This window comes from Neofelis nebulosa, chromosome 9, assembly GCF_028018385.1.
Source record: "Neofelis nebulosa isolate mNeoNeb1 chromosome 9, mNeoNeb1.pri, whole genome shotgun sequence".
NCBI lineage: Eukaryota > Metazoa > Chordata > Mammalia > Carnivora > Felidae > Neofelis > Neofelis nebulosa.
The window spans coordinates 105,977,606-106,003,408 of record NC_080790.1 but is presented as its reverse complement, the minus strand read 5'-3'; the positions used below and the strand labels follow the sequence as shown (position 1 = coordinate 106,003,408).

Here is a 25,803-nt window from a genome sequence, read left to right as displayed (position 1 = left end):
TATATCATGTGCTTTAAAGGTTATAATCATATAGTAATTATGACTTAATCTTCTCATATATCATCACAACCCTAATGCATTGTTCCTTTACTTACCTGGCTCTTGTGATGCTAATGGTTATTTTCTTTTATTGACAGAGGTCTCAGACTTTCTCTCGTTTTTTCAGGAAATGGACAGTGCCTATTACAGCATGGTCTGCAATTAAGAAAAACTGTCTACTATCCATTTGAGTTTTCTTTTAATTTAACCACTAACACTGACACAAATACTGCTGTATAGCATCATCAGGTGAAAAGACCTTCGCAGGGCACTAAGTCTTAATTGTCCCCATTTCTAAACAGATCCCATCACTGATTCAATTTGGGATTTGAACAAACAAAGTGGGCAGGCCTTGGAGAAAGGTACAAGTAATCCTTCATGAATTTACCACGGAGAGAAAGGATAGTCTGTCTAAAATAAGGTGTAAAGAAAGGCAAAGAGAAAGTTTAGAAAGGTTTCTGTGGAGCAGGTCTAAATGTGACAACTCCCCCAGAGAAGGCTATCTGATCATGACAATGAAGTTGAGAGGATGTTGTCTTTGCTTGTTGTGGGGCTTCAAGGAGCAAGTAAGTTACAACATTTATCATACATTTGCTTAAATCAGGATATGCTACACTAAGGCATATCAAGACCAGACCTCTTTCCCAGCTCAGGGACTCTAATATCCAGCAGTGTTGGACAATATCGACATTATTCAGATCACTTGCCATCAGGCTAACTCAAATTCAACATGCCCACACCTGGATTACAGATATTTTCTCCCAAACTCATTCTATCCACAGCTGTCCTCACTGAGGTAAGGGCAAGTCCTCCCTTTTAGTTTCTTGTGCCAAGAACCTTGGCATTGTCCTCGACCCTGTCCTTCTCTCACACCAGTGTCTAGTCCCTCAGGAAGAGAGGGTGCCTGGCTCCATTTTAATAAAATATCCAGGTTCCAACTACTTTTCACATCCTCCACTGTCGTCACCACCTGTCCTGAGCCACCATCCTCTCTCCCCCAGATCCATGTCAGAGACTCAAGGCAGGTCTCTTAGTCTCTTCCCTTGTCCCTATATAGTCTGCTATTGGCCACCAGACAGAATACATGTTTATTTTTTAACAAAGAAAATTCAAATCAAGTCAAATTTCTGCTCAGAACCCTGCATGGGCCCCTTATGTCACTAGAGCAAAAGTCAGTGACCTTCAGAACCTTACGAGATCTACTTCCCCAACCTTCGTTCCATCTCTGACTTCATCTCTTACTACTTCCCCCTTGCTCCAGGCACAGCTGCCTCCTATTTAGTTCCTTAGGTGTGGGGCAGTCAGGTACACTCATGCCCTTGCACTATATTCCTTCTCCCTAGAACATTCTCCTTTCAGATATCCACATATTCCTTCCCTTACCTCCTTGTAGTCTTTCTTAGACCTCCTCTTCTCTATAATGCCCACCCTGACCATCCTACTTAACACTGCAACCTTCCTTCCCCCTCACTATCCCAACCCAACCCACTCAGTGCCTCTTACCTTGTTCTCATTTTATACCCTGATAAACACAATGTACTTTCACTGAATTTCACACAATGTACTTCCAACACAGTGTACTTTCAACACAATGTACTTTCACTGAATTTCAGATGCCATCAGTTGTGAATCATACCATTATCTTGGTAGGACACACAAAACCACAGCATGCCCTTCACTGTATTTTGGGGATGTTAAAATATGAAACAATAGGTACTTTAGGATCAATGACATATGGGTGGCAGGCAGTACTTTGAGAGTATCTTCCCTCACCTCTTACACAAAACACACAGCAGCATGACAGTGGGGAGCTACTGGAGATGCCAACTTCTGACTCCCATTCTCATTCATTCATTAAGGAAGTCTTCCCTGGGAACTTACTTTGCACCAGGCATTATAGATACAGTAAGGAAAACACAGGACCTGCTCTCAAGAGGAACTTGAGTCTAGTAGAAAGCCTGACTATAAATCGGAGATTGAATTACAGTGTGCTAACTGCTATGATGTTAGCACATCTCAGAGATGTCTCAGAGGAGATCCCCAACCATGCTTCCAAAGCTAACTAGAGAGTATGCATAGTTGTTTATATTCCCCCCCTTTTTTTTCTTTGCCAAACTGAAAAAATGGGACAAATTAGAGTATTGACATAAAAGGCACCAATATATCAACTACTATCATTAGACATGTATACATATTTATAGTTATTCCAAGTTCACATAGATGCTTTGTCCACCCCCATCCTGAAGTATGAACTCAGGTACCCTGTCTTTCTTCCATTTCTGCCTCTATACATTGTGTAATATTCTGAATTTCTTTCTCATCAATTCTAAGCAAGGTGCCAGAAACTCAGAACCTCTCCATATCAATATCTTGGATTCTATTATTAACTCTCAAGAAGATAGTTATTTTTACCCTCAGGAAAGGAGTCTATTTTGTTTTCTCCTATCAGGATATGCTACAGAACATTGTGTTAAAATAGAGACTAATGATATTTATTTCACAGGTTAAAAGTATTATATATGAATCTCTAAATCAAATATGTTTATGAACTCTAGGACTCAATTTTTAATTGCAATACAATGTGAATACTCTAAGTCAGAAAGAGAATTAGAAATATTCTGTTGGTTGGGTCTCATTTAACATGATGCTTTTGAAGATTCTGAAGGCCAAAAGTGCTCTCATTTCCTTAATAGATTTAATCATGCTAAGAATCTCCCATCTGTAAAATTCTTCTAACTATCCCAATTGCCCATCAACGCATGAATCAAATTATTCATAATGTAGGACTTTGGCAAGAAATGGGGTACATCAATCAACTACAATTCTACAGTGAAATCATAATTTAGGTCCCATGAAAAGGTAAAAAATAAAATTGAATAGCAGATGCTACTCTCCTCTCAACAATCTACAATGACACAACCAACCACATGAATCTTAGAAAACACAAAGAATATAGATACTAAAGATTTTTACTGGTCTAAACTTTAATTAAAAGGACTATTCTTTTTTTTAAATGTTTTACTTATTTTTGAGAGAGAGCGAGCGCGCAAATGGGGGAGAGTCAGAGAGAGAGTGGGAGACACAGAATCTGAAGCAGGCTCCAGGCTCTGAGCTGTCAGCACAGAGCCCAACTTGGGGCTCAAACTCAAGAACCGTGAGATCATGACCTAAGCCGAAGTCGGATGCTCAACCGACTATTACTGATAGGCCCTAAAAGGACTATTATTGATGCTATATTTCTATAATATGATACTGAATCTTGTTTAATTTTTTAATAGTTTATTTATTTTGAGAGAGAGAGAGAGACAGAGAGAGAGAGAGAGTGAGCCAGAGTGCACATGTGTGCATGAGCAGGGGAGGGCAGAGAGAGAGAGAGAGAATCTAGTGGGGCTAGATCCCATGAACCATGAGAGCATGACCTGAGCTGAAATCAAGAGTCTGATGCTTAACCAACTGAGCCACCCAGGTGCCCCAGAAGCTTAATTTTTGCTTTGGGGTCTGCCACTGCGGAGATATAGGATTGGGGATGGGAGAGTGACTTCAAAGATGAGACAGGGCTAAAAATAAATTTGGTTAGGGATGTATTTTTAAGATATCACCCAGGTGGAGACATCTAGCACAAGTTGGAAATGCAGCTTTGGTGCTCATGGAAGAGGGCAGAGTTGGGAGACACAGACTGGGTGACAGGCATTGTGAGGATCACTGAGAGCCCTAGGGCTGGACACAATTACAGAGAGAGGGGGTAGCCTGAAGATAAAGGCAGAGAAAAAAATCTCCATGAAGTGAAGAAAACCTCAAGGGAATGGTGAGGAGGAGAGTCAAGAGGAAGTAATGGAGAATCTTCAGAAGTCTGGTGGATGGAGGCTTAAAATGTCTTGTTGGGTTTGGGGGCTAGTTTCTCACTTTCAGGGAGAGCTTGGCCATTGATGGGGTTCCAAGTGAAGACCTAGAAGAAGGGAGGATGAGAAAAAAACTTCAATTGAGGCTGAAGAGAGGACGGAAGAATGCACAGGCATTTCAATATGGAGGTTTTGGAGGAAAACCACTTGAGGTTTTTCAGTTGCTTGAAGGGAAAGCCAAGGGGTGGGAAGACGATGCTATTTGTGGGTTGAGAATGAGGAGGCAAGAAAACACTCTGAGTGAGCCTTGGTGGCTCAGTCAATGGAGCATGTGATTCTTGATCTTGGAGTTTGGGGTTTGAGCCTTGCACTGGGTATAGAGATTACTTAAAAAATAAAAATACTGAATGAATGAATGAATGAATGAATGAATGAATGAATGAATGAATAAATAAATAAATAAATAAATAAATAAATAAATAAATAAATAAAATACTCTGAATACCCCTGGAAAATGTAAGGCTCATCTGGAGATGCAAACTCCTAGATCAGGTGGGAGGAGGTGGGGTCTGAGCTCAGGGTTTGCAGGAAGTTTGGTGTTAGTTCAAGAGCCCCAGGGTGGGTGGGTGGAAGGGAGGGAGGGAAGCAGAGGCAGTCTCTGCCAAGTGGAAGTGGACCACAAGCAAAATGCAAGGAGAAAACCACAAGACCTGGAGCCACACCACTGCTTGGCATCTCACAATCCTACTTGCCTAAATTCTCTCACTCTTTACAGACACATAAAGGGAACAAATTGGTCAAATGCTTGTTCAATTTAACTAAATGCAGCTTAGTTTCAAGGGAAGAACATTCTCTTCATTTTAATATGATCCTACTTTTCCAATAACTGCAGCACCTCTTCGTATCATATGAGATTCCCAAACACCTATATCAAGTTACAGCTTCAAATATCAAAATCCGTAAACATTCCCCCAATCTGTACCCTATGATCATGGCAAGTCCAGACATTAATCAAGTCTTCTAGGAAAGGATGTAAAAATATTCATCCATAATTATTAAACATATTGAATCCATTTTTCTCCTCAAAGTTGGCAAATGAATACACAACTATATTTGCATTATTTAAATTATCACCATGCCTTAGTATACTCACATATGACTTGTCCAATTATAACAACAAAATGCAAACAAATAAAAAGTTTGGTGACAAATGATGGTGTGCAAAGAATTTCAATGTTCAGCTTCAAAATGGCTGTGATAAAATGTGCTAGCTCAACTGAAAAAAATCACAGCATCTGTTCTGTCAACTTTCCAAGTTTATCAAATTCTTTTCCAGTCTTTCCATTTCCCTCTGAGTATGTCTCCTTGGAAAATTATCAAGTCTCCAAGTAAAGATAAAATATTCTCTCCAGTTATGGAAATGTTGAAAATGTTTCCTTCTAGAGAGAACAACTCCAAGACTAAGAGGACATGAGATTATCATCTTGGGGGTGGGGTGGGGGTGGGAGTCCAAGGAGTAGGAGAGAAAAGTGTTTGAATCAGTAAAAACCTTCTGCCAGTAACTTTGAAAAAGCTAGTGGTCAACAAAACTTAGGTTAATTTGATCATGTGTTCTTGCTTGCAAGCTTATGTCCAGTATATAAAAACAAATACCTAAATAATTCTTCAAAAAAGTAGCACATCTGTATATAAACATGTTGAAATTCCCAAAGGGCAACTTTTTGGGCAGGCTCAAGGTCTGAAAGACAGTGTCCTAAAATAGACTGACCCACACATCTCTGACTCATGTTGCCTGCCTGTCATACTGACCAACCAATGAGGAGAACTTGCCCAGGGGACTTCACTCTTCTTATCTGTCCAGCCTCCATTCTGAGTACACAAGCCTCTTTCCTGACACTTGTCATGGCATGGTTGAAAGACAGCTGACCTGTTTCTGGGTGCTATCACCCCATTCCAGCAGGATGAAGAAAAGAGAAGGCAAAAGACAAAAGGATTGGGGGTTACGTTTAGTGGGTCTCCCCCTTTTGAAAAGGCTTTTCTGGACGCCCTTTCAACAGCTTACAGATTGCCATGCCTAGCTGGCAAGGTTAATAAATTGAGTATTTGAGCTTTCCCAACTTTGATTTTAAAAGGTAGGCAAGAGGAATGTGGGTTGTAAATGATTTTAGGGTACCTAGCCCTCAGGGTCTTCCAGCTGGGGCACAATAAGTGTTCAGTGAACATTTACATATTGTACAATGATCCATCCCCCTGTGACACGCAGGTCACATCCATGCTAACTCCAGCCTCACCTCATTTGGTGTCTTGCTTTTGTGGTCCAGTAGAGCACACACTTTCCTCTCTGTTGAAATCCTACTAATTATTTTAAGAAAAATGGTCTTAAAATGGCAGTATAGCACATACACGGTAAAGTGCACAAAGCAAACATACATCCTGCTCAGTTTTGATAAATTGAACATACTCATGTAAGAAGAAACAGAACATTTGCCAAAACCGCAGAAGCCTATTATGTTGTACCTTTCTTATTAACTATACTCTAAGATATATCTACAAATCGATATGCAGATAAGAGGACTTGGCAAACTATTTTATGAATAATGAATGGTAAAAAATCAGAAGACCCATATTTTCAAAATACAGAATTCATTTCGTTGTTTTTTGTTGTTGTTTTGTTTTTTTTCTTTTACTATTACTGCATGAGCCATGTGACTGGCCATTGGAAAAGTGTCACAAGAGCATCCTGTTGGGATTCTACCATAGCCAAAGATAGGCCCCTGTAATCCCAGATGGATTTAAGCTGCACTGCGCTGTGGATTTTACGTAGATGTAAGTAAGCTATTAGGTACTAGTTCTAAGGGGTATATTTAAGTATTTCCAAATCACTCATCATATTGCTGTAAAGATGGCAGGGAAAGTATCATTTTAAGAGAGAATGATTTTAAGTCAAAAGGAAAAAGCACCGATAACAAGCATGGTAGTGGCTTAGCTTCACTAATGGGAAACTATATGTAAACACAGTGAATTCACATATATTACCATCAGTTTATTCACACTGCAAGCATGAAGAGACCCACACAACAGATCAGAAAATTAAGTCCAAGAGAGCAAAGTCACTTGTGTGGTTTCATGAAGGTGGTCAGTGATCTAGCCCTATTTTTCTCACCTCTTTAAATTCTCCCCCTCTGAATGCAAATTGGTGCAGCCACTCTGGAAAACAGTGTGGAGGTTCCTCAGAAAATTAAAAATAGACCTACCCTATGACCCAGCAATAGCACTGCTAGGAATTTACCCAAGGGATACAGGAGTACTGATGCATAGGGGCACTTGTACCCCAATGTTTACAGCAGCACTCTCAACAATAGCCGAATTATGGAAAGAGCCGAAATGTCCATCAACTGATGAATGGATAAAGAAATTGTGGTTTATATACACAATGGAGTACTACGTGGCAATGAGAAAGAATGAAATATGGCCCTTTGTAGCAACATGGATGGAACTGGAGAGTGTGATGCTAAGTGAAATAAGCCATACAGAGAAAGACAGATACCATATGTTTTCACTCTTATGTGGATCCTGAGAAACTTAACAGAAACCCATGGAGGAGGGGAAGGAAAAAAAAAAAAAAGAGGTTAGAGTGGGAGAGAGCCAAAGCATAAGAGACTGTTAAAAACTGAGAACAAACTGAGGGTTGATGGGGGGTGGGTGGGAGGGAGGGGAAGGTGGGTGATGGGTATTGGGGAGGGCACCTTTTGGGATGAGCACTGGGTGTTGTATGGAAACCAATTTGACAATAAATTTCACATATTGGAAAATAAATAAATAAATAAAATGAGGGAACTGGGAAAAAAAAATAAAGAAAAAAAAATTCTCCCCCTCTCTCCACTCCAGCCCTCCAAAACATCCTTGCTGTGCTCAGAAACACATGACCCTACTTCTGTGCCTTTGCATTGGCTGTACCCCACTCTGTCCATGCCTCCGTCTCCCCCACCCCCTCCCCGCCTCTTGCTCTTCCTTCAGATCTTGGCTTTTTACTTCTATTCCAGTGCAGCTTCTGACCTCCCTTGTCACTCCCTATGCTTGCTTGCTTACTTTCAGTTTGTGAGAGTTGCGAGAGAGTTGTGAGAGTTGCGGCACGAGCGTGGTTCTTTGGGCAAGTAACTTATGCTCTGAGTCTCCATTTCTTCATGTATGAAACAGACAAACTGACACCTATGTCTGCGTGGTTATGGAAAGGATTTGCATGTACATATAACAGTGTAAGTGCGTGTGCATGCTTCCAGCACTGCGCTGGTAAATGTTGAACAACTTGGCTCTCCAAAAAAAAAGTTCTTGATGCTGCTAAATACAAGATGCACAGTAACACACCATTATGTAGTCTTTCCTCCCTATACATGCAATGGACATAAAAACTGCAAGGACGTAGTCAAACATGGTAAAATAATGAGGAAGTGAGGGGGTTTTAAATGCTTATTACTTTTTAAAATTTCTGCGTTTACATAATTTGTAATAATGGCTGAAAATGAGCTGGCTCTGGCACAACCTGTGTGTGTCTACAAACACCACTGGATAAACCAAAGCCAAGGCTATTACAGAAATGAAAAACTACACTATTTTCTTTGTTTTCTCTAAACAGACCTAAATTAAAGGGAGCACTGATTTCATTGAATGGGATCTTGTACCAGTGATGTAATAGCATGTTTAATCATGGGGCTACAGCAGCAACTTCATTGCTAATGCACAGAAACGGAGATACATTATACTGAGAATTACCAAGGAATCTCAACCAAGGAACCTCAGAAAATGCATCTCCAGTAAAAAGGCAGGGATATATCATGGCTTAGCCTTTTGTTGTAGTAGATACTTGGTCTCTTCATGAAATCTCACCCTGACAGATTTCCAAAAAGTTTGTCAGGACACATTACAGACCCAGACAAGCTTTAAATCAAGGTTAGGGTCCAATCCTTCCACACCACTACCCAAGTCCTAAACTGCCAACCTGCTTCAGCTATGTTAAAATCCAAGTGGGGGGAATATGATCAAAATGGGGGAAAGAAGCATTAAGTGCTGGCTGCCAACTTGAGAAACAAGAGAAAGTTAAGGTTCCTCTACTCCAAGGTACATTTGGCAGATGGAGCACACAGATGAACCTGGTTGTTACTTTGAAGCCAAAGCATCATACAAAGTGACTTGTCTTCATAGTCTCTCTTCACAGCTAAACCACTGACATGCTTTTACAACTGTTTGAAATTAGACATTCGGGCCAATTTATGCCTGACTCCATCCAACACTTCAAGTTCTCCATCCTATTCTTAATGTGATACAAATCAAAGAGGTTCCAAGATTCAGCTTAATCCCAGAGCTATCTCATCACTGACAAAGCCAACAGAAGAGCATTTAAACCCAAGGGGTAAAACTCACTTTGAGCCAGGTACTAAGGGAACACAGCCATGCAGGTGAATTTCAGGTGCCAGAGCTTCTAATAGGCATCAAATACAAACTTGGGATGTGTAAGGATATACAAGCAAATAAAGACCCAGATCCTGTCCTCAGACATCTCTCCATGTACTCACCAAGGTTCAATTAACTATTAGGGTGCAGCCTCTAGAAAGGGATGCACCTGTCAAGGTGCAGCCTCCAGAAGGGGATGCACCAATTAGAATAAAGCCACCAGAAGGCCTTAAGAGTATTCCTAGCTAAGCTGCATTACAAACTATCAGTATGCAATTTGGACTGAAGTGATCAATTATTTGTAGAAGTATGTGCTCACTGCCACAAAGTCAAGCCCTCAGTTACTCAAATACATCTCAACATTCAAGTTCATTCAAATACTCTGAACACTTCTAGACAATCTCTCCATGCACTTTCTTCTTTATGGAACACTATCTGTGATGGAAGTTATGCCTAATTCACAACTCTCAATCCAAGAATGTTGTTTTTGCTTCATCTTGCTGCCTAGGCTGCATTTCTTGGAGACAGATGGCTATCAAAATACTCTTCCATTCAAAATACACACCAGATGCCCTCACAATTCCAGTGCAACATTAGGCTCTTCAAGGTGTGAGTATTTACCCTCTAAATTTAAAAAGTAACTTAACTTTCCATTCTTCCAACAGGAAGAAAAAAAGCTTCCTTTAACCTTTCTTTTCTGTTTTTCATAAAGTATCACTTAAATCAAATGTTAACTCTTTCCATCATCTGGAGTTAACATTCAAGGGGACTTCAAGACCACCGCAAGCTTGACCTTCCCTGGACCAGGAAGGGTTCAATACATTTAGTGGAGGTTGCTAGCACCAGCCTGAATATCCATTCCTGGTCCTATAGAGGGTAGTCTGGAGAAGACTGGGCAGACCAGGATTTCTAGGGGCAAGCAAAGGAACTGTCTCCTGAATTTCTTGCGGAGGCTCCAGGAGAGGCTGAAATAAAGCATCCCCTCTCCTTGAACCTCCAGAGACTATTTTAAAGTCACTCCTGAGGACCATATGGACTATCACCAGTCAAAAACTGCCCCAGGAATGATATCAACTAAATATCAAGACTAAATGGCTCATTTCCCTGTAATCTTAACCACATGAGTTTGCAAAAAGATGCTGATGCAAATCAGAGAAGGGGGGTGTCTCTATACCCAAGATGCAAGCAAATGAATAAGCATCAGCCTTAAGAAGTAGAGATGGGTGTCAGAGAATTCAGCTTAAGGAACCTTCTTCCCCAGCATAACCTTCTACCCTAATTGCCCAATAGCAATCCATGACAGCTAAAGAGCCTGCCACATTCCCAGGCAAAGCCAACTGTACCCACAAAAGTTCCTATCTTGGCTCTGCTGTGATGTCTGAAATTCCTGCAACCAGCTGCTTTGGCTCAAGGTTTTGAGATCCAACATTAAGACACAAACGATACCACACCATTATTAAGCCATAGCACCTTATACAAAACAATTCATCTGATTTGTTTGCTGTCACAGAGCAAATGGAAAGAGAAGTTCTTATTTTGAGGTGAAGCGTGGGAAGAGGAAGACAGGGGAGAGAGAAATGTATTCCAGGACATGAAGGAAAGGGAGGACAGAAGGCTTGGGGTAGGAACATTACCCGCAGGGAAAGTGGCTGCTAAAATAAGCCACCTGCGAAGAGTTCTATTTTATAGTCTGATCTTGGATCAAAGATGGGGAAAGGGGAGAGACTAGTTCTGAAAATAAACTTTCCCAACTACACAGTTGGTCTCAGATCCAATCAAGGCTAAGAGGAAAACGAAAAAGTTAAGGTGTCTCAACACGTAACAGGGAATAGCACCACAGTCTAGGACTAAGGGGCAGCTTCCAATTGTATAGGCAAGGTCACACAGGTCAGGGGATGGGCCATAGGCATTACTGTGCCCAATTCCCTTTGATGTTATGAACAGCTTTTTGGTTTTCTCCCAAAACCCATCTGGTCATTACTCCATTTTTCTTCCCTTTTATCATCAAGCTTCATAAAAGTGGGGCCATCTCATTCTTTATCACCCACTGTCACTGCCCCTTGATATCTCTAACAGAGTTGATTTTGAGTCCCTATTTACAAAGCCATGGGATCTAGTCCTCCTTTTCCCTCACCTCTCTGTAGCACTGGGAATGGGTAGGTTGCATTTCCCATATTCCTTGATCTTCCTCCTTCTGATTTTGCCCCTCCTTCATGACATCAATTTTTTAGACCCATTTCATCTGCCCTCCCCTTACATGAGAGTAGCATCTGCATCCCATATTTAGCATCTCTTAGGTTTCTCTTCTCCCTCTATTGTGCTCATTCGCTGCCATTAGCCACTTGCAGATCTTAAAAACCTTAATTTTTAGTCCAGACGTCACCTCTAAGCTCTAGACATGTACTCCAAATTCCCTGATTCCTGGACACGTCCATCAGCACGACTTCAAGCATTAGACAGTCCACACATCTGTCTACAGTTGGATTCCTCACAAAGATGCTCCATCTTCTCTTCCATGAGTAGTTTTAGTGAATGACCCACCACTCACCCAATCACTTAAAGGAAAATGTTCAATCATCTTGGATTCCTATCATTCTGGCACATGTCAACAGAGGCAGGAGTGTGCCCCATTCATACCCTCTGTCTTTACCACCTCACACACACGGGACTTCCAAATACCAGTTCTACCTCTCTCTGCATGTCAAGTCTCTCTGCCACCTGTGTAGCAGGCTGGCCGTCAACCTGACTCGGAGAGCAGCAAAGCACTCAAGGGATGGGATGAGCAGGTACAAACAACACACCAGTTCTTTAAAAAAAAAAAAAGTATAGCTTCAAACAAGACACTGGTGCTCAGACCAAATCACTCTTATAGTTAGTTTGCATAAACCTGCTTTATATCCAAGGGCTATGGCCTGGAAATAAAGCAAAGAAAGAGTCCTTTAAAAAGACATTTTGTGGATGAGCCAGGGGCGGCATAAAAGCAACTTCCCTAGGGACCTCTCCCTACTGACTGGGTCACACCTCCATGGCTTTGCTCAAGCTGCTGCCTCTACTGGTATTGTTGCTTCCCACATCCCTGGAACGCTTTGTCTTTGAGGACTTGATCCAAGGGAAACCTTCTTTATGAAGCTGCTTCTTCCTGCAAACCTTTCAGTTAACAAAGTCAGAGGCATTTGGGAGGGAAGAGTGCATTCTATCTCAGAATCTCTACCATGTTCTTGTTCTTACTCATCTGCCTACATCCTTCACTAGACCATAAGCACCTTAAGGGGCAGGACTGGGTTTGATGACTATTTTGGATACTCTCACTGCAAACAGTACATGCTGTATTTATTAGACAGATAAATTTAAAAGTGAGTGAATAGGGGCACCTGGGTGGCTCAGTAGGTTGAGCGTCCAACTTCGGCTCAGGTCATGATCTCGTGGTTCATGAGTTTGAGTCCCCTATTGGGCTCACTGCTGTCAACGCAGAGCCTGCTTCAAATCCCCTGTCCCTGTCTTTCTACCACTCCCCCACTCACACTTGCTCTCAAAAATGAACATTTAAAAATCAATAAAATAAAAATGAGTGAACAATTTAAGAAGATAGTATTTCTGACAGCTTTACACTGGCAGGAAAATGGGGATTATTGAGTATTTAAAGGATCTATTCCAAACAACAAGAAAGTTACAGAATCCAAACTACGATATCTAAGGAGGAAAAACATCTTGGTAATCCTAGTGAACAAGATCCCTGGTTCTGGCCCCTACACTGAGACAGTATTTTGTGTCACAAAGTCACAATAGTTCTACAACAGAGCCATGAGTTAACTGCCTTTCAGAAGTGCTGTTTGCCGTTATTCCTCAGCCTATGAACAGTAAAAGGAGTTATTTTCACATGAAGATGTATCCAAGAATTGCCAGGAACCTTTTAAGTGGGATGGTAACTTCTGGAAGACACATCTCTGAATTTAATTTTCACGAAGCGTAAGTGAAGACAATCCTTTTGAGAATACCTAATAACAGGCCCCAAAGAAACAAGCCCAAAGAAACATATTTGAATAGAAAGCTGGAGAGTATATTACCATTTCAGGGGTGACTGACAACCCATTTATATTTTACGACACGTTATAGTAGTAACCCTGGCAATGCAGTATTTTCAGAAAGCAAGACTATGTGAGAGATTCGTAGGTTACAGGAGATAGAATTAACCTCAGATCAAGTGGAAGCTGGCACCTGAAATCCTTCTACGACTCAATCATGGTATGAATCAATCAAAGACACTGGCACAAAGTTAGCAGGCAGGTAACTTAGATTGCTTGCTTAGAGGAAAGAGACTAAATCAATTACTCTGTTACATCAGCAGCGTACCTTGAAAACTTAGGGGGGAAGTTTTTTAAATAACTGATAGTGTCTCATCAATTTCTCAGCACCACAGAGATGCCATTTTGTGCCTTATAGGTAGAAGAGTTTATGAATCATATCCACCAACTGGCCACTCCCTCTGCTTCTCTGTGTTCTCATTAGAGCTAACTTCATTCATTTATTCAGCAAATATTTGAAAATTTACTCTGCCACAATGGACTAACTTCCTAGGGATATGAACTTTAATCGTAACCTTGTGATTATCAATCTTTGGTAGCAAAAGCATGAAACAAATGAGTAAACAAGTGTTTTTAAAAGATAAGAATATTCTGTAAAGGACATCAGTTTGTCCTGGATTATTTGTCCTGTACTAAATAATCTGTGGGTGAGGATACCTATACCAAAAGGTTACCTAGAGGTATCCATGGGTGACCTAAGTCAGTTTCAGGTGGTAAGAGGGAAGACTCAGCATTCTAGAATTACGAGAAGTTTCACAGGGAGAAAAAGGCACAAGAGTTGATGGAGATACATCCACATACAAGGATGTGGATGTAAATCACTGAATAACATAATAACATAAATAACATAATAAATAGCATAAATAACAAAGAGAAACAGGACAGGGATACAGAGAGAAAAATGCAGATTAACAGACCAGTGGTTTGATGAAGGAGAAACGTCACTTGTGGGAGAATACAGCAGGTGAACTAGGATAGAAGGTTTGGTCAGAGAGTAGGACATACACAACCACCTGTGTTGAAGGCAGTGGTGTTTCTGGCCAGGACTCCCAGTGTGACCTTGGGAGAATGTGGCTAAGATAAAATGCACAAATAGGTCACTGGAAATGAGAAGATAAAGGAACCTGTGAAGAAATGTGGACACACATGGTGCTTGCCTTGTTTTTGAAAAGTTGGTCACAATGATACTTGTTGAAAGAGAGCATTTCATTTTCCCTTAAAGTCCCCAAATCTGACAGCTGTCTTTTTCCCCCCTCCAAGTTACACACTGCCAATAAAACAAAAATCCCAACTTTAGTCCGTGAGGCTCCCTGGATGGCTTTCCCTCTGTCTCCCATTCCACCATGCCTTCCCTCTCCTACTGCATATTTTTATCTTTCTTCTCCCATGAGATGTACACTCCCTCCATCCCTCAGACCTCCACTGCATCCACTCCACTATAACTCAGCTTCCACCACATAGAGAGCTTTGCCCTTCTGGATTCAAGATGTGGCTTCCATAAATACCCTCAGGTGTGTGTTACAAATATTAGCAATTAACAGAAGATCCTGAAGCTCCCTTGGGTACTCATTTTCCAAGATGAATGTGTCACCAAGACTGTTAAAGAAATCAGTTTCTAGGCAAAGAAAAGCAAGATTGAGTTTTGTGTTTCCTACTGGGAACCGTTGCATATTTATAAACTTTCTAAGCTGTAAGTACCACACATATTTTTATAACTGCATCTACACCAAAGGTATTTATACAATCAATGTTTTCCATCAAAAAGGATGCACCTAGCTAAATAGACTGTTCCAAAATGATTAATGAGTATTTTCCCATATAAGCATTTAAATGCCTCTAAAAATAACTGGATTACAACTTTAATTGTGTTTACCATCAAAAATTTGGAAATAAGGCACAATGAAATCCAATCATAATTCCACCACCCTCAGAGACAAATCCTCACAATATTTACCTTCTTTTTCAGATATCCAATTATGGGGAAAAAATGGATCCCTATTGTATAGTAGTGCCTAGTACATAGATGATGAATAAATATTTGTAGACTGAATACATACAGTTTTGTAATCTGCTTTAAAAGGTCTTTGTTTTCAAACAAGGTTGTGATAAAAGGACTATGTGCAAATTATAAAAGTTTAAATATCTAATAGTTCAAAAAGAGATGAAATGAGAGAAATTCTTTTCACTCTACATTGCCATTCCCTGGAAGAAATCCCAGCAGAAATCCTGGAAATTCACGCAGAAAGAGATAGAGAGAGAGATGCATGCAGATATAAATACAGAGCTACATTTAAGAACAAATGGTAAAGTCTGTGTGATGTTTAACAGTACTTTTTCCACTTAATATTTCTTCAGTTTCCCATATCCACACGCAAAGTTACTTCTTTATCGAGGTTTCAAGTGGATTGTTCTATAACTTCACTATTAAATTGATGGACCTTTAAAAAGTGGCCAGATTTTTTTGCTGTTAACAACAATGCTGCAATATACATTATCCAGTCTCCCAACAAATACTTATCGAGCACCCACACACCAAGCGATGAGCCTGACTCTGGAGACTGAGATGCTAACAAAACAGCTAAGAACTCTAACCTCTAGAGTTCACGAAAGGAGAGTGAGAACAAGAAAACAAAAATGAACGTATCCTTTCCAATTTTAATTTGTACCATGAGTGGGGAGCAGAAGAGAGAAAACCAGAAGGAAGAGATGTAGAGCAGATAGGCAGGAAGTTCCCTCTGAGGATATAACCAGTCACTGGAAACCCAAAAGATGAAAATGAAGCCAGCTGTAAAGGTGTGAGGGGCATCTAAGTACCCGGAACAGCTAATGCAAAGGGCTCAGGGAGAAATCTTGTTTCCAGTAAAGACAATGAATGTGACTATGGTATAGACAATACAGAACAAGGCTGGCTTAAGAGGGAGAGAAATGGGCAGATCTTACAAGATGCTAAAAAAAATAAGAAAGTTTTAAGTTTATTCCAAATATTACAGATAATGACCGAAGAGTGGGGAGTGAGGGAGTGATGATTTCATTTACATTTTTAAAAGACCCCTCTCACCGCTGTGGGGGACGCACCAGGGATTAGCACATGAGGGGAACTGTTGCAGGTTACCACAGGGCACAGGTAAGAGTGGTGGGGTTAGAACCAGAGTAGGGACAATGGATGAGCAAATACAAGATTCCTTTTTCCTCTATTTCAGAAAAAGCTAAGAGGAATAGGGTTAGGGGGAAATGCAGAGTTCCACTTTGGATATGTTGGTTTTGGGTTGTTTATTGGACATACAAGTGGAGGTGTCAATTATGTGAATGTGAGAGTCTGGATCTCAGCACAAAGGTATACGCTACATAGAAACAATTCCTCAGCTTATGAATGGTTGACTATCATCCACAGAGAGAGGAACTGTGGGTTCCTCTCCACAGGAAAAGTGGGTTGAGAGAAACAGACTGTGGAGGAGGTTGCTCAGGCAAAGGAGGCAGTGCGGAGATTACCTGGGTCAAATGTTACACAGACAAGAACCTGGAACTCAGAGCAAGAGGGAGGCCACAGGGAAATCCAGTTCAGGGATATTTTGGGGGCAAAAACAGATTGGAATGAGTTTACCAGTCACGGGAAGGTAGGACAAAGTATATGAAGACAATTCTTGGAAGTTTCACTTTAAAAATCTGCAGAAGAGTAACTACAGGAGTTATAAGATCAAAATGGTTCACAGTTGTTGCTCTAAGTATAATTTTAAAATGAGAAATTCTATAGCATGTTTGTGTATTAATCAATGTGTATGATGATGGCAGAATAACCACGCCAACAATCAAGTCTGGAAAAGGTTAGAAAGGATAGGATTCAAAGTGCAGATTTATCTTTAACTTCCTTTAGGAAAGAGGGTGAATAAAGGAGAAAATGGGATTCAGACACCAGCTGATTTGTGGATTTGTGATAATCAAGAACATTCGTTCAAATTGTCTCTATTTTCTCAAGAAAACATGAGGCAAGTCATGCTCAAGTGCATATATCTATGTGCCTCTAAAAAGAGGAGTTTGAAGGAGAAAAATCAACACAACACACTGAATTTTTTGTGGACACTGGAAAAGGAAGCTTGGTAGGTTCTCCAGGTCATGTTTTGCTTCCATTTTAGTTGGGGCTCGTGAAGTCATAGTGAAAACCACCTTCCAGCCGTGATTCTGTCAAGTAACACTTACGAAGGGTTCATCTGGGGAAATGCTTCTCAAAGTATGCTACCTGCTCAAGCACCATCAGTCTCACCTGATAAGTTATGATAAATGCAAATATCTGGCTCCACCCCAGACCTACCTATCTCAGAAGGCCTGGGGGTAGGGCCCAGCCATCTGTTAACATGCTCTCCAGGTTATTCTGATGCAATAGAAAGTTTGAGAACCTCTAATCTAAGAAGAGTTTTTTTTTTCTTTCTTTTTTTTTTTTTGGCCATGTGAAAGCAAAGGAGGGAAAGAGTGCTAATAATTAAAATGCATCTGCAAGAGTAATTATACTGATGATCCACAGAATAAGAAGTGGGTAAGCTGTGAAGACATTCTTTATAAATACCTTGGCCATTTTTGGATGGAGATTTAAAAAGTATTGTGTTTAAATGAGAGGTATACCTATTTTAAATTTTAAATTGTGATACATATTACATAATGGCCATCCAAAAACTCTACATACCTATCCACAAAGCAAAACCATGCCCCCAGCACTGTATACTCGCCCAACAATTTTTTATTGAAGTAGAATAACATCCAATGAATGTTATATTAGTTTCAGGTGAACAATTCTTTTTTCATTTACATCCATTTAAAAAGTGACAAAGTTATCTTTCGGTGATTGTTTTTGTGTTACTGTTGTCTATCTTTTATTGCACTTATGTTCCCCAAAATGAAAATTTTTAGAAAAACAGTATGAGGGTATCTCACAAAAACATACAGGGAAAGAGCCAGAGGAGTCTGAGTCAAAACAGGCAAGAAGTCCAGAGTATGGTATGGTTCCATTAATAGGAATGTGTGTCCTGTTCAACTGCAGCAATACTCCCACTCAGTTCTGTCCCAGGAAGATTCCTCGGGGTTTTCCTACTCAGTTCTGGATAACACACTTTGAAAAAAAAAATTGTAATCTACAACTCTACCATAATGATAAAGTGCCTTCCTGAGACCACCAAACATAAGGTATAGTTGAATGGGGAATATTTGGCCTAAAAGAGAGACTTCAGTGGAGGGAAGAGAATACAGAAAAAGAGACCAGCAGGACAACCGTAAAGAAATCTGTGAATAACGGACAGATGATGGACAGTGTAGACTTCATCGTCATAAATCTTTTTAAAAGATTCAAGGGTAGAATTTTGAAGGACACAACTTTTAGTACCGCCTATAAGAATAGTACTTCCTAATAAAACAGAACCATCTTTCCTGATCCCCCAGGCTTTTGGCCCAGGTTGAATGGCATTAGCTAAGGTCTACAACAAGGATCTTTACCTTCTTCTCGAACTTTGAGATTTATGATGTTCTGAGGGTTCCAAATTCCATTTTCATGTACATAAATTCACTTTACCTGTTTGTTATTTAAATTTCTAACAGTGCCTGTACTCTAACCAAACAACTTGAGTTTCTCATTTAGCTGTAAGCAAGGAGTTACAGGTCACTTTCATTCTTTAAACTTTCAGTTTATTATCTAACCACTATCAAAACAGCTTATATTGAAATGCTCAACTGTTTATCGTGAAGATTAACATCTATTTGAACTTTGTGCCTATGAGATAGCAGGAAAAATATACCCTGAGACCTTCTACTTCCCAATATTCTTGCACTAGGACTAGTTTTGACAGAATGATAAATAAGACCAGCAAGTAAGAAATGAATGTATAATACCAGACCCAGAGTCTGCATCTATCATGATGCAGTTCACGGTGGTTCTTTTGGTAGATTTACTTCCAACATCTCCATGGCTGGTGAAATGACTGATTATGGCCTAACAACCTCTGCTATCTCCACTTCTACCTTCTGAGAGGGGAATCTAAGTCACAAATGTCAACCTACTGCCAACCTGCTCTTTTCGTAAGGAGACTAACCAACATCAGAGACAGAACCTCCCTCCGCTAAGGAGTTGCATTCTAGATCAGGCTTCCAGTTCCTGAAGGACAAAGACCCCTGGGAGTGGCAAAATGCACTGCAGAAACTGAATAGTGAAAGAAATGAATATAAAGACACATGCTGAAAATTCAAAGGCTATAGGAGAATTTGAAAAGTCTGCTAACAGCATAGTTATATAAGAGAGGGATATCTAATTATCCAATTAATGCATAATCTTTTATCTTTACAGTAAGATATGGAATCAGTAAAGAAAAAGAAAACATGAATAGAGAATTCCTACTTCAGTATTACTATTGTCCCTGTGGGAAAAGATACCATGAAAACTTTATATATCACCCCTGTCAAGAAGGTTTTCAGGTCATGGCTGAGAATAACTTAGTGGGTCACTCTCCCCTTCATTGCAACCCACAAGGGAAAAAGGGACACTAGCTAGACACATTTATTCGCCATGGGGGGAAAACACTAGGCATAGCACCCAGCTAATTCTTCCTTTTCTTCTGGCCTATGAAAAGTCTCAAATTTTCAAACTCTGCCAAGTATATATGCTAGTGTCAGTCTTAAAAGTTTTGATTTGCTGAAGACAATAATTAGATAGCATACCCTATGTATCTCACAATATCCTGCTGTGTTCTGAATGAAGATTTTCTTCTTCTGTACTTAAAGCAGCAAATTTGTAGACCAATCTTCTTAAAGAGTTTCTTTATCACTTGAAAATACCTCAGAAACTCAGTTCCTGTAGAAGACAGATTTTTTTTTATGTATTTGTGTGTGTGCAACATATGTAAGCAGGTAAACTATTTCTGCCAGCTAGAAAAAATAAAATTTTCCTCCTCTCCATCCCATAATGATTTCAGATTCTATTTTCATTAAATGTGATATTGACAAGATTTGTAATTCAACATTTAAGTATAATAAACCCTTGTTAATTCAGACTAGTTCTAGGAAAAGCCAGTGTAAATTCAAGTATCTCAATTTTGAATAGCCTGAGATAAATTAAGGTTCATTCTACGTAAAAATAACTCAAACCAAAGGCCACCAAAATACCATGAAGGAGGAGGGCCTCAGGCAAAGGTTTGTACATTGCTACTTTATCAGGGAGTGCCAGCTCAGGAAGCGACAGTGAAGGATGTGGGAACTGAGACAGGGAAGCAAAGAGCCAATACAAAAGTACTTTCTGGTGCTGGCCACAACTAAGGGTGACTGATTTCACTTGATCTTGGGAGACAATCCTCTGAGAAGCGTTAACAAATGTTTCTTAGGGCAATCTGGGAGTAGAATTTTTTTTTAACTGGCTCTTGTTTCCCATCTGTCAAAGATTAGCCCCTTGGGGCATTCATTTCCCTTATTTCTGGGTTGTATGTTTGTGTAGAGTAAGTAAGATCTCGTGGAGTCTCATGCTTTTTGGTATAAACGAGGGAGGCAAAAGGCACGTGGCTCATGCATAATATGAGGGGCCAGGCTAGATGTGTGGGACAACAGGTAAAGGCCACAGTGAGTGGGTGGCCATAGCAGTGACTCGAAGGAGAGACAAGTCTAGCCAAGAGGACCTTAAGTGGCTTATGAACGACGCTTCAGACAGATGTCACTGGCAGAAGGAGCTAGCACATGCACATCTTTCATATGTGTTGAAAGCATATACAGGGTAGCCCAGAAATTATTAACATGAAAACATCTTTGTGTTTTGATTTTGAACCATATAAATGTGTTTCCTATTCGAAAATGATTATCAAAATTTAGAGCTCTGAAAAAGTAATAGGATTTAAACATCTACTGTAAAGTCCTAAAGGAGAAATACATAACGTTGGGAAGGGGGAAACCTGGGGGTTGGAGAGGGGTGGGACCACAGCAGTTAGAGGTGATGTAATCACTCTTAATTCCCCATACTTTCCCTGAGTGAGGGTTGAAGAGATTCTGCATCAAGCAAGAAAGAGTGGTGTCAAAATAGCATTTGAAACAAAGCAGAAAACAAAAGGAGGGATGGGGCTAGAAGGGGTACAGTTAACTATTGTTTTATTCACTTCTGTACCATTTGATATTATAAACATGTTTGTGTATTACTCTTACATTAAAAGCACTGTTTAGTAAAAATTTTTAAAAATATGGAAGTTCTCATCCACTCCTCAAATACAGACTAAATACAGAGCCACTTAGGTAGCTGCACCAAGAAAACCTCAAATCAGAAAATCACCACTAACCCTAAAGACACTTATTAGAAGAGCACCAAAGCTTCTTGAAACATTCAAGAAACAATAAAGGACAATAACAAACATCATCAGTGCTTATAACTCAGAACACTGCCACTATTAGGAAAGCAGAAAATGGCACAAAAAAGAGCTCATTTTAAGAATGTGGGTTTAGGGGCGCCTGGGTGGCTCAGTCGGTTAAGCGGCTGACTTCAGCTCAGGTCATGATCTCACGGTCTGTGAGTTCGAGCCCCGCGTTGGGCTCTGTGCTGACAGCTCAGAGCCCGGAGCCTGTTTCAGATTCTGTGTCTCCCTCTCTCTCTGACCCTCCCCTGTTCATGCTCTGTCTCTGTCTCAAAAATAAATAAACGTTAAAAAAAAAATTTTTTTAAAGAATATGGGTTTACTAGAGTTTGGCATCCAGAATTAACGGCTGCAGTTGCCTGAACTGACAAAGCCTCTTTCCCAGGAAACCAATGACCACGTACTACACCAAGCCCAGCTTAGCATCAAATGATATGCAAGGACACATCTGAGCACACATTGGAGGACTTTGAAGTGCAAGCGTCACCGAAGTACTTGAGAAACAGCAGTTTCTCAGAGAGGAAAGGGATAAATTCTCCTCACGTGAAAATGGAGATATTCGGCATCCCAACAATTAGGATGACTTACTAAAAGCAAACAGTAAGAAAAGAAAAAAATTGGGAAGATTCTAACAACATTAGCCTTCAAAACAGATCATCTCTGCAATAAAGGCAGATCAAATGGATGTTGGAAGAGCTAATGTAATCCAGCACCTGTGGCTTACCTAAACCAATGTTTTAGGCAAACATGCTGCAGTTCTGTATCTGCATTCGAGTATCAACTGTAAGAGAAAAATAACCTGCCAATAGACATCTTCTGAGAAAAGATAGAATTAAAACAAATGGGAACATTATGGTCAGTATGTTGTTCAGAAACCAATAAAAACTCCCTTTCTCAATTAGGCATTCCTGACTCCATGTCTTCTAAAGTCCTGCCTTTTCAAAAAAAAAAAAAAAAAAAAGGGTTAGAGAGGGAGGGAGTCAAAACATAAGAGACTCTTAAAAACTGAGAACAAACTGAGGGTTGATGGGGGTGGGAGGGAGGGGAGGGTGGGTGATGGGTATTGAGGAGGGCACCTGTTGGGATGAGCACTGGGTGTTGTATGGAAACCAATTTGACAAATTTCATATTTAAAAAAATTTTAAAAATAAATAAAACATGTTTGTTCAGCTGAAAAAAAAAAAAAAATCCCCCAAATCTGACATGTAAGGCACCATATACCAGATAGAGAAGTTTATCACATCAGCAGTATTAAAATCAAGGAAAGCAAAGACTAACACAGAAGAAATTTCAAATATCCGATGAAGCCTAATAAAGCCTCAGAGGCCCACCAGGGAAGCATGGGTCATGGCTATGGTAGGAGACCTCCTGCCTCTTGCCACTGACAGCATGGTGTGCAGCCAGCAGCAATATCACCCGGGAACTCGTTAGAAGTACAGAATCTCAGACCCCAACCCAGGCTTGCTGAATCATGATCTGCATTTAACAAGAGCCCTAGTGAATCATGTGTTCATTGAAGTTTGAGAAGCACTACCGTGGTTTCTGAATCTTGACCCCGGAGTCACCTGGTGGTGCTTATATAAAATATAAATAGGTTTCCAAGAGGCTTCTCAGACTTACTGAATTTCCTGGCACTGGCTACATAGCTACATAGATACATTAAGCAAGCACTTCAGGTCATCTTTTAAACCAGGAAGGAAGGGTAGACATATACATCCATGGAATAGAAATTAAAGCCCATAAAAAAAAAAACAAAAACAGGGGCACCCAGTTGGCTCAGTTAGTTGGGCACCCGACTTCCAATTTTGGCTCAGGTCATGGTCTCATGGTTCATGGGATTGAGCCCCAGGTCAGGCTCTGCGCTGATGTTGTGGAGTCTGCTTTCTCTCGCTCTCTCTCTCTCTCTCTCTCTCTCTCTCTCTCTCTCTGTCCCCGCCCCACTTGTGCAGGAACATATGCATGCGGTCTCCCTAAATAAAACATAAAAAGAAAAAAATCTATGGTCAATTCATTTTTTCCTTAAAATTTTATCTTGACAGGTCTTTAAGGTTTTTCTTTTTATTGAGTCATGACTGACATAAAGTCTGTACATATTTAATGTGTATATCATGATGATTCTGAAGCATATACCCATATACCACCACCAGATACAATGCCATAACATTAACCATCACCTCTAAAAGTTTCCTTCCCTTCATTTTGAGTATTTAACACATCTACCCTTTCAAATTCTAAATACACAGTATAGTACTATTAACTACACATACTCTACTCTATAGTAGATCCTTAGAACTTGCTAGTCTTGCGCAGGTAAAACCATGTACCCTTTCAGCAACACCCCAAGTCTCCCTCGCCCTGGTCCCTGGTAAACCCATCCTATTCTGCTTCGAATGGTTGGACTACTGCTGATTCTTGATATAAGTGGCATCATCCAGCATTTATTCTTCTGTGTATGGCTTATTTCCCTTAGCATCACGTTTTTCAAGTTCATCCATGTTGTAACAAATGGTGGAATTTCCTTTTTTGATGTGGAATATTCCATTGTATGTATATACCACATTTTCTTTATACATTCATCTGTTGATGGATATTTGTTTCCATGCCTTTGCTATTGTAAATAATGCTACAACAGACACAGGAGTGTAGGTATCTTCTCAAGATCCTGGTTTCTGTTCTTTTGAATATATACCCAGGAAGATGCTTAGACAGAGAATGGTGTTTTCAACAAATGGTGCTGGGACAACCACATGAAGAATGAACTTTATTGCACTACCTCGACAACATGTACACAATTTAACTAAATATGGATCAAGACCTAAATACAAGAGCTAAAACTATGAAACTCTTAGAAGAAAACACATGGGATCATCTGCAGGATCTCAGATTCTTTGGTAATAGTTTCTCAGAAAGGACACAAGCAATCAAAGAATAGATTAATTTGACTTCATCAAAATTAAAAACTTTTGTGCAAAGAAAACTATCAAGAGAAAGATGATGCATTTAATGAGAGAAACTATTTGCAAATCCTGTGTGTAATAATGGTCTAGAATCCAGAACATAAGAACTCTTATTACTCAATAATTTTTATTTTGGGGTTATAAGAGTTATCAAATAGCCCAATTTAAAAATAAATTCATTTTTCCAAATAAGACATACAAATAGCCAATAAACACATGAAAAAATGTTCCACATCATTAGTCATTAGGGAAATGAAAATCAAAAACACAATGAGACAGGTGCCTGGGTGGCTTAGTCAATTAAGCATCCAACTTCGGCTCAGGTCATGATCCCACAGTTTCTGGGTTTGAGCCCTGTGTTGGGATCTGCGCTGACAGCTCAGAATCTGGAGACTGCTTCAAATTCTGTGTCTCCTTCTCTCTCTGCCCCTCTCTAGTTGTTTGTTCTCTCTCTCTCTCTCTCTGTCTCAAAAATAAACAACAACAAAGCACAATGAGATACTACTTCATATTATCTAAGATGGCTAGAATGAAATAGATCATAACTAGAAATGATGAGGGCATGGAGAAATTGGAGTTATTGTAGGACTGTAAGATGGTACATGACTTTGAAAAACAGTTTGGCAATTCTGCAAAACGCAATGGCCAAACAACCTAACAATCCCATTCTACATATATACCTAAGAGAACTGAAAACATAAAAATTTGCTCAAGTATTGATAGAAAAGCATTATTTAAAATAGCCAAAAAGTATAAACTACCCAAATGTCCATCAACTGATGAATGGATGAACAAAATATAGTACAGTCATACAACAATTATTTGGTCATAAAGAGGAATGAAATACTGATAGATGATATAAACATGCATGAATCTTAAAAACATCATGCCAAGTGAAAAAAAAAAAGGCTAATCACAAAAGGACCACAGACTTGATGATCCAATTTATATAAAATGTCCAAAACTGGTAAATCCACAGAGACAGAAAGTAGATTGGTACTTGCCTCTGGCTGAGAGTTTGGTGGAACACAGGGAAGAGGGGAATGACTGCTAATGATTACTAGGTTTCTTTTTAGGG

The 25,803-nt window shown here is 39.9% G+C and overlaps 1 protein-coding gene across 5 annotated transcripts in view; it reads right to left on the bottom strand.

The window, feature by feature from the left end:
• Positions 1-25,803, bottom strand: part of PAK5 (p21 (RAC1) activated kinase 5) — a 317,484-nt gene that overhangs the window by 227,619 nt on the left and 64,062 nt on the right. The window contains exon 2 of one of the 5 annotated variants that reach the window (XM_058684897.1): positions 96-195. The exons of the other annotated variants lie outside the window; for them this stretch is intronic. The gene's annotated coding sequence lies outside the window, so the exon portion shown is untranslated. The remainder of the gene's footprint in view (positions 1-95; positions 196-25,803) is intronic. 5 annotated transcript variants of the gene reach the window in all.